This window comes from Balaenoptera ricei, chromosome 1 (genome assembly GCF_028023285.1).
Source record: "Balaenoptera ricei isolate mBalRic1 chromosome 1, mBalRic1.hap2, whole genome shotgun sequence".
NCBI lineage: Eukaryota > Metazoa > Chordata > Mammalia > Artiodactyla > Balaenopteridae > Balaenoptera > Balaenoptera ricei.
Window position 1 is genome coordinate 167893405 of NC_082639.1, and position 10166 is coordinate 167903570.

At 44.2% G+C, this 10166-nt stretch overlaps 1 pseudogene; it reads left to right on the forward strand.

The window, feature by feature from the left end:
- The first annotated feature begins 9448 nt into the window (after positions 1-9448).
- LOC132353864 (hypoxanthine-guanine phosphoribosyltransferase-like) lies at positions 9449-9947 on the forward strand (annotated as a pseudogene).
- The last annotated feature ends 219 nt before the right edge of the window (positions 9948-10166 follow it).

Consider the following 10166-nt stretch of genomic DNA (forward strand, 5'->3'; position numbering starts at 1 on the left):
GTATACTAATCGATTCATAGACTTTGAAGTACCCTCTGTGCCCAAAGCCCCTTCGGAGGAAGAGACTGGGCCAGGTGGTTCCTTCTCAACAAGGTGCTAAGCTATGTGTTACATCATCCTGAAACTCTGGCCACAGTTGTTTAGATCTGGGGCTTGGTGCCCTAGACTGATGCATTTCTTGAAGCCTGAACATGAGGAAGGATAGTGATCTGGACAAATTTCTAGTCTCCAAAACAACATAGAATTGGGAGTTTCAGTAAATAGTATCTGCCTCAGCAGGTCCTCTCTCAGCTCTTTTGAATTTGGGGTCCAGAGTTTGCATCCAGCCCTGGCAAATAGGAAGGAGGAGAAGTCGAGCAGACATCAGGGAGACCGCATAGGCTGGAGTCCCACAAACAACAGAGCCTCTAGAGCAGAGAGCTGGGATGTCCATCTGGCTCTTGAGAGTCACCAAGACCCATCGCCTAAAATACACTCCGTTTCCAGAAGGCTTGGCACTTAGAAAACATTCTTTATTATAAGTGCTCCTTATACTTGGTGACCTGGGAAAAGGTCTCTTCCCTGCAAATGAAGAGAAACCAGCTATGCAACAGATCTTGTGTGTAAGCATTGCCTGGCTGTTTAAAACCATATTCTTTTAGAGTTATTAGTCAGTGTAGACACTGTTGTGTCAGAAATGAAGCTGGGATCCAAGAAGTTAGAGTGACTTCCTTAAGGTCAAGATCAAGAGAGTTACAAAAGATTCTCCACCTGTGAACATGAAGTTGGAAATATCTATAGAGCATTTCTCCTGGGGTTGCCACTGGATCCTCCTCCTACTGTTTTTTTTTTTACCTACAAGTTTGTACCCTAGATCACTGTCACTCTGGGTCTTACATGTGGAAAAGACAGCAGAGGCAGTTACTCCATACTGCAGGCCACAGGCATGGAGCAGTTGGTGTGCGGCCATCCCGTGCTTGTGTAAGGGACTCTGGGGGATCCTAGTGAGAAGGCAGACCGCCTATACATAGCCTAAGGATGCCAGATAAAATACAGGATGCCGGTTATTGCACGAGACAAACTTATACTACAAAATTTTGTTGTTTATCTGAAATTCAGATTTAACTGGGCATCCTATATTTTTGTTTGCTAAATCTGGAAGCCCTATCAGTGCCACAGCATAGTACAGACACTGAGGACGAGAGAGAGCAGCTCATCAGTGTGAGCGAAGCAGAGGGGCTTAGACACGAGGAGCTCTGGGGAGCAGCCTTCAGTCCCCCCTTTCTGGATTCCCTAAGCATCTGCAATGTCTCGGTGTAAAACAGAAGACAGAGCATCAGCACAGCTATGAGACCGATGTGTCTACAGAGGGTCAGAATGCGGCCAGAATTTGTTGGCATTTATGTCTGTAGAATTTAAAGCGTTTTCAATCCAAGACAAAAATGAGAATTTAATCAGAGCTTAGAATGTAATTTTAAAAATTAATTTAGTACTTTACCTGAAGTGAAAAACCTTCCAAATGTGGTTCTGTGTGACGGTTGTCTTATGGTGCCCATGTCAGTCAACCTTCCAAACTCACAGAATTGTGTTTTACTCCTGGTTTTCAGATGTCACCAGCTATTAACACAAATATGATATGGTCTCTACTACTCATTTTGTTTTAGCTCCTAGGTCATCTTGTTTTTATTCACCCCTTGTTCCAGATATATGATTGCTGGCTGTTTCTAGCTGAAACTAAATTATTCATTTCCTCCTCTCATGAAAAAAGACGGCTTTTCTGTTTGGTGTATTCACAGGCTTAGCTTTCGATTGCCACTGCTTTTCACCAACAACTTTTAGCTCCTCTGCCTTTTTATTTTCAATCAGTGAAACCAGCATCTTATGATGAGAGCTTTGGTCTTCTCTGTCTGATCTTCTCTTCAGGACAGCCAACTCCATTTTCTGTTTAAAATGATTACTCATAAATAGAAGTTCATTAGCATTAGCTGTGGCCAAACTCCATCTGGTCGCTTCCCTTCTGCTCAGAGTGATGAATTGGCAAAAGGACAGGAAGGGGAGGGTGCAGGGGCAGGTGAGGCTGGTCCCTGCAGAGCCACAGCCTGTGGACAGATGCCAGGCTCCTTGTGCGGGGTGAGCATCTCTGTGTCTCACCCTCCCCAGAGCTCCCTGACCACTGCAGATCTAACATAGGACACAGTAAATGCCATGTTTGCCTACATGTCTGCAAAGCAGCCTGGATTTGTCAGAGGAAAAAGTAAGAATAGAGGGGAAGGGCTTCCTTGGTGTCGCAGTGGTTAAGAATCCGCCTGCCAGTGCAGGGGACACGGGTTCGATCCCTGGTCCGGGAAGATCCCACATGCCGCGGAGCAACTAAGCCCATGCGCCACAACTCCTGAGCCTGAGCTCTAGAGCCTGCGAGCCACAACTACTGAAGCCCGTGTGCCTAGAGCCCGTGCTCCGCAACAAGAGAAGCCACTGCAATGGGAAGCCCGCACACCAGAACGAAGAGTAGCCCCTGCTCTCTGCAACTGGAGAAAGCCCGCATGCAGCAATGAAGACCCAACACAGCCAAAAGTAAATAAATAAAATAAATAAATTAAAAACAAACAGCACCAGCTTAAAAAAAAAAAAAAAAGAATAGAGGGGAAAACAATGAAAGATAACAGAATTTGAGAAATCATGCATTTTGAGTGTGTGTATATATGGTTTTTTCCCCCATCTGGTTAGTTACTATTCAGTCTAGCAAGGCTTAAGCACTTAAGGGATCCATCATTTAAATAATAATACATTTATATGGGTAACACTGAAATGGTGAAAGAAAAAAAATCCCAGATGCAGGCCTGAAAGAGGACAGAGTCTGGGAAGAGGTGAGAGGTACCTGTCCGCGGAAGCCTTCGTACAGAAGGTGCTCACACAGCCAACAGCCCTTTGCCCAGAACCTGCGTTTCCCTTCCCCAAAGGCCCAGGGGCAGTGCTCCTGGGGAGCCTCCCGCAGCAACCTTTCTGTGGCCTCACATTCTGAGTGTTGTCTCAGCTACAAGGTGGGAAACGCAGTCAGCCACCACATTACTTCTTGGGTTACGTGTGGGTTAGGACCCCCCGTTGCCCTTCCCTCCTTAAATATTCTAGCTCCTATTTCTAATGGTATTGTTTTTCCCTACATTATTTTCTATAGGATTTTTTTTTTTTAGTTCTTTTGTGGAATACTGTAGTAAAAAATGAAAGGAAAAATTCTCGTATTCCAATAAGGATAAATTGAGACAAGTGAGAAGCCTCAGAAGACCTCAACAGGGGAGAAGCCCCAGTCTTCAATTAATTCCTGGATGCCTTTCTGAGACTTCAGCTCTTGCCTCGCATAATTACAAGGAGGAATGTTTTGTGGGTACACCAATCTGAGTCTGAAGACCCCTTAAAAACACATGGTCCACTGGAGAAGCTGGGGCTGGGAGCTGGGGCTGGAAAGGACACAGAGCCTGTCTTCAACAATTATTAATGCATGTCACCAGAGTCAGTTAAGGCAACGAGAAGCCAGGCATTGGCGAGAAAGTCTTTTTTCTTCTTCGGTAATGTACAGATGGTGACAAGGAAGTGAGGTGCATTATTTTTCATATTTTCATATTTTCTAGTAAGTTACAAACAAAATTATTGACATGCTATTTTAATGCATGTCATCTTTCCTGCATCACTGAGTCGCCTCGGGTCGTTGAAGCTGATCATTGGGGGAAAGCTTGGCTCTCGCCCTTGAAAAAAATGTAGGGCTGGTAGCTTGGATACGGCCTTCCTTACAACACAGTGAGGCTGACAGCATGGCAGGTGAGGGTTGAGCAGTGCCAATCTGGGGTGAGGAGCGACTGGCACCCAGATAGCTTCCAAGATGGACCCCATGCTGGAGGGATGGGGAGCTGGGGAGAAGAGGCTTGGAATAGGCAATGAGAATTCTCAGAGGCACAGAGGTGAACCTGGCTTGCATCCGGTGAACTCCCAGACAATCAGAGCATGACTCCCCTCTCCTCTCCACCAGTCAAGGGCTTGCAAGTTGCAGGCTCCCTTACCAATCAGAGCCAGGCCCTCTTCTCCTCTCTTTTCCTCCAATCAGGGCTTGCACCCTCCCCCTTGCCCACCAATTCCCCTGCCAATCAGAGCCAAGCTTCCTACTCTTATCTTCCAATCAAGGCTGTGGACAAAGAAAGAAAGTCCTTTTCATCAAAACCCACATGAATTCCTTCATCCTCTACACGGATGGTAAATCTCTGCATGAATGCTGTACCTCCAGGTGTTTGTTGTTATGTTACTATGTTTAGAGGAAAGAAGAGAAGAGCAAAGAGAAGGGAGGGCAGGGGAAAGGTAGGGCACTTTTTAGGATTTAAACTTAGTAGGATTGTTCTGTTTTTTAAAGTTCCGTATGTGTGTCTTGAAAACAAGGAACCCCCCCCTCCCCAAGTGCAGATGTAGCTTCAAGCTCACTGTATCAGAAGGCCCCAGATTCTCTGGACTTTGCCTACTCGGCATGGTCCCACTCTGGACCACGTGCTCAGCTATCTTATTCCCCTTGTCTCCTCCTTCGAGCCCTTTGGGATGATGCTGTTTGGGAGTGTTTGCTTCGGCTCCCATCCTACTTCTGCAGGAACCTTGTCTTTCACGTTCCCCTTTGCTCCCATAAAACCAGATTAATGGAAGGCCCACCAGACCACTTCACTGGTCAAAAAGAGTCTGAAACATCACAAGAATAAATCAAAAACATACGCTTTAACTCAAATGTTCCCGGGACTTTTGACATTACAGGTAAAGAACATTTTTCCTAATCCATTAAGTGGAATTTATTGCCCTTTGAAATACAAATCTCTTATTAAAGAAATCAGTCTAGTGCAGTCCCCCAAGTCATTGCCTAATAATATGCTTGTGCAAGTGGAGTTTTATGTGGGAGGAGCTTGATGAGGACAAGGGATGAACAATGTACAGGTTACAGACATTTAAAATTTAAAATTTTTATTCTAAGAAAACCAGTCTTATAGGTGCTTTGGCTCCCAGGACCCTGGCAGGCAGAGATCTGTAATTGTGAAAAAGAATCAAGGGTTTAGTGGACAGTCATCAAAAGTCACTAGTGGTATGTGACTCCATATGCTAATGACATGCCTTAGACTACATTAATTAAAAATGTACTTTATAAAACCAGGATTGGGTGGTGAACACAGTGGTGTGCTTTCAGAGCCTGCTTTGAAGGAAGACTTGTTGCCTCAGCTGCTGGGGGTACCGTGGTGAGATTACCTGGTGACCCAGCTCCAGTTCTAGTTGAGCTACAAAGATTCCTGGAGATAGTTGCTCAGGGTAGCTCTGTGGGTTTGTTTCATAAATAAATTCCATGGCAAGCTCACATTGTTTATCCTCAAATAAGAGATTCCACAGGCTAGGCCTTGATGGAGAGGCTGCTTTTCTGCATACAGGTTATAGGCATTAGGAATTGCCTCAGCTTCTGAGAGCTGCCTCTCCAAGATCACACACCTAGCCAGGGGGCCACATCCAGTGATGGATCAAAGCCAGAGGTCCTTGTGGGTTCTCCAAGGTTGTGGTTGAGCCTGTACTCAGGTCCACTTCTCCCTCTGCCCACTCCTGCTTTGGTCCCCTCTCTTCCACAGGTGTTGATCTTGAAGACACTCCTTTATAAACATCCTGCCCCCTAAATTCCACTTCGGAGTGTGCCAATTCCCTGCTCTGTGCTGGTTATAACACACTTGCAGAGCTGCCTTCAGAAACTGGACTAAGATTTTGTTCAATCTACAAATCTCGCTGTTAGTCAAAGCTGCCTGAAATGAAATAAGCATCTTGTGAAGGTGAGGAGATCTTCAAAGAGGAGATGTTCAAAGAAAAACACTGTTGGAAAGATGAGGGGGATGTGAAGGGGTGAAAGCAAGAATCCTAAGGGTGGATGGACTGTATGTCCTTTAGGTCCCTTCCTACATCAAGATCTTAGTATCTGTATTCGTTTGCTAGAGCTGCCATAACAAAATACCACAGACTGTATGGCTTAAACAGCAGAAATTTATTTACTTACTGTTTTGGGGTCTAGAAGTCCAAGATCAAGGTGTCAGCAGGTTTGGTTTCTACTGAGGCTTCTCTCCTTAGCTTAGCAGGTGGCTGCCTTCTCCTGGTCTTCAGATAGTCTTCCTCCATGTCTGTGTCTGAATCTCCTCTTCTTATAAGGACATCAGTCTTAATAGATTAGGACCCACCCATATAACCTCATTTTACCTTAATCACCTCTTTAAAGGCCCTGTTTCCAAATGCAGTCACGTTCTGAGGTACAGGGATTAGGACTTCAACATAAGAATTTTGGAGGGCCACAATTCAGTCCATAACAAAATCCCAAGATTTTACTCTATCCCAGATATATAGTACCCTTTAGCATACATCCAGCCCAGTGTTATAAAAGATCAAATTCAGTATTTAGTTACATAAGACAGAGTTGGCCAGGTTATGTTTGAAGGAACCACAGAATTTAAACTGCTAAACAAGTAGCCAATCGTAGCCTTTTAAAATGATGTTGCCTTCTTATCTAGTAGCTATGAGTATCATTATATCCACTCTACTTCATCCAGGAATCTTAGCACTGGCCAGGCCAGCCAGTGTATTTACACCAATGTATACACACAAACACAGACTCTACACCCAAGAAGGGACAAGGGGAGTTTTTGGACATAATAGGATAACTGGATTTTCTGGGGGTAGTATCTGAGTATAAAAAGAAAAAGGCTACTATGATGGCTTTACCTCTTGTATTCACTCACTATTCATTTATTCATCCCTTCAAACACTAATCATTGGGTTCCAATTACCTGGTAAGCATTGTGCTAATTGATTTGGGAAAAATAACCTTGTAAAAATCAAAATCCCACCTCCAAAGAGGGAATATTTTGGTAAGACAAATAAGGTGTGCTGCAGTAATGATGATGCCATAAAGCGTGGGCTTTGTCATCAAAAGGACTGGGCTCAAGGCCCAGCTCCACCCTGGGTCAGCTGTGTGACCTTGGGCAAGTCACTCAACCTCTCTAAGCATCAGTTTCCTCACTTGTGCAATGAGGATAAGAATAACACTTACCAGTTGGCATCTCCAAGTGTTGGGATGGGAAGTTTTTGTCCCTCTCTTCCATAACTGCCATGAGCATCCTCCAAAGCCACCTTGAATCAGTATGAAATCTAAGTTAAAATCAGCATGTTTACTTGGCATCTCCCCCTTCCAGTTAGATTGCAGTCCTGAAGCCCCTCTTATATAGAAATCTTTGAGCTACCAGTTTGCCTCATATACTGTGAAAATTAAACGAGGCAATGCATGCAGTATGCTTTCTCGTGTAAATGTCCAGTAAATGTGAGCATTGTTAAGGCATTTTTCAGAAAGTAACATAAGGGTAAAGTGATCAACTCATCCCAGTCTCTCCAACCTTCATCTCAGGAACCCTCCTCAGTGCCAGACAAACCTACATAAGAATGTCCAAGTATGTTACTTGTAAATGATGTAAGGATTCAGTGGGATAAAGGGTCACTTTTAATTTTTTTAAGAATGAGGACTGTTCTGTGGAAGATGTAAGATTTAATCTGGTCTCTGAAGCATGGCAAATCCAAGTGGAAAGAATAACATCAACAAAGCTATGTAGGTGGCGAAGGGTAAGGCGTGTTCCTGTAACATGTGGGTGCCCCTATCAGATGGATCTTTGCTGGGTGAGGTGGGAGTTAAGGCTAAGAGTGAAGATTGGAGCTGAAATCCAAAGTGTTTTTTATAAGATAGGCTGAAAAGGTTGAGGTTGATATTCGGTAGTCAGTGAGGAACTACTGACTAGTGAAAAGTTTTAAGCTGATAATTGAGTTGATCAGAAGTGTTTCAAGGAGATGGCTCTGGTAAGAGCCTTTGGTAACCATTGGGGTCATGGGCTGATTTGGAGCAGAGAGAGGTCAGGAGAAGGAGACCCATAGGAAAGAAGCTAATGAGATTGTCCAGAGAAGAGAGGATGAGGACCTGAGCTAAGGCAGTGACCGTGAGACTGGCAAGAGGGCTGTAGATGGAGAAGCCCACCAGGAAGACGTTCTCCTATGGGGCTTGGTGGACAATTGGTGGAAGAGAGCAAGAGGGGAAAAGGAGTCAAGTATGTCATGGTCACTCTAGCCACAAACAGAAGAAGAGGAAGTAAAGAAGAGGGGCTTAGAGAAAGAAGGAGACCTTGAATTTGTTATCAGAGTTATTGACAGAATTGATGAGGTGGCCAGACATTCAGAAGAAGATGTTCAGCAGACATGGAAACTGTCCATGATTCAGGATTGAGATGTGAGTTGGAAGCCAGCCCTAGAGATGTGAGCTCCCAGCTGGGGCAGAGAAGGAGACTACTGGTAGTGGTGGTGGAGGGGCACAGGGGGCATACGTAGTCAGAGCAGGGAAACAGAGGGTGTAGGAAAAGCCAGAAGAGGAGGAGAGGACACAGACTTATCATCCATCCGTCCATCCATCTGTCCACCCATCCATCCATCCATCCATCCATCCATCCATCCATCCAGATGAGGGGTGTATTAAAATCTGCCCCAACAGTCCACAAGTTCAAGCTCACTGGGAAAGGCTGACAGGGAGGAGCCTGCCAGAGGGCTGTGGGGGCCAGAGCAGAATGTCTAACTTCAGGGCTCCAGGCTGTGTGGACAGAGAGCCTCCAGAGATCAAGAGAATAAAACAAATCAAAGGAACAAGAAGAATCAAGTCTGGAAAAGACTTTTGGATTAGAAAAGCTGTGAGGCCAGAAGTCAGATTGCAAAAGGTAAAAAATAAATAGGTGGTGAAAACATGGAGAGAGAGAACATTGCTAGATTAGCAACTTTTTTTAAAAATTGAAGTATAGGTGATTTACAATGTTGTGTTGATTACTGCTGTACAGCAAAGTGGCTCAGTTATACATATGTATACATTCTTTTCATATTCTTTTACTGTATAGCACAGGGAGAGCAATTATTTTTTTAAATGATATTACCCAGTTTGGGGAGGGGGGGGTATCCCCAGGGGATGCTCAGAAAAGGAAAACACACACAGAGCTGGGAGAATATAAATGTGTGCAAATCTTTTGGCTCATAATCTGATAAAATATTGAAAGCCTTTAAAATGTTGACATACCCACATAATTATATTTCTAGGAATTTATTCGCATAAATAATAAACCATGGACACATTTATGATGGCAGAAAATAGCAGACATTAGGAAGAGCGCTGGGATGGACCTCTGGCTTTCCCACATGCAGCCTCCTCACCAGGCTGCCCTCAGCCCCCGCGCCAGCCGGCTCCGTTATAGTGACCTGCAGCCCCTGCGTTGTGATTAGTGATGATGAACCAGGTTATGACCTAGATTTATTTTGTATACCTAATCATTATGCTGAGGATTTGGAAAAGGTGTTTATTCCTCATGGACTAATTATGGACAGTACCGAACGGCTGGCTTGAGATGTGATGGAGGAAATGGGAGGCCGTCACATCGTGGCCCTCTGTGTGCTCAAGCGGGGGCTATAAATTCTTTGCTCACCTGCTGGATTACATCAAAGCGCTGAACAGAAATAGTGATAGATCCATTCCTATGACTGTAGATTTTGTCAGACTGAAGAGCTACTGTAATGACCGGTCAACAGGCGCCATAAAAGTAATTGGTGAAGAAGATCTCTCAACTTTGACCGGAAAGACTGTCTTGATTGTTGAAGATATAATTGACACTGGTAAAACAATGCAAACCTTGCTTTCCTTGGTCAAGCAGCTTAATCCAAAGATGGTCAAGGTTGCGAGCTTGCTGGTGAAAAGGACCCCTCGAAGTGTTGGATATAGACCAGACTTTGTTGGACTTGAAATTCCAGACAAGTTTGTTGTAGGATATGCCCTTGACTATAATGACTACTTCAGGGATTTGAATCATGTTTGTGTTATTAGTGAAACTGGAAAAGCAAAATACAAAGCCTAAGAGAGAGTTCAAGTTGAGTTTGGCAACATCTAGAGTCCCATTGAAATCACCAGTAAAATTATTAAATCTTCTAGTTCTGTTTTCAGCTGCTCAGTAGAGCTTATTGCATGTATCTTCTAAGAATTTTATCTGTTTTGCATTTTAGAAATGTCAGTTGCTGTAGTCCCGAACTCTTTATTTGCACTATGGGCCTATGGACTATCAGTTCCCTTTGGGTGG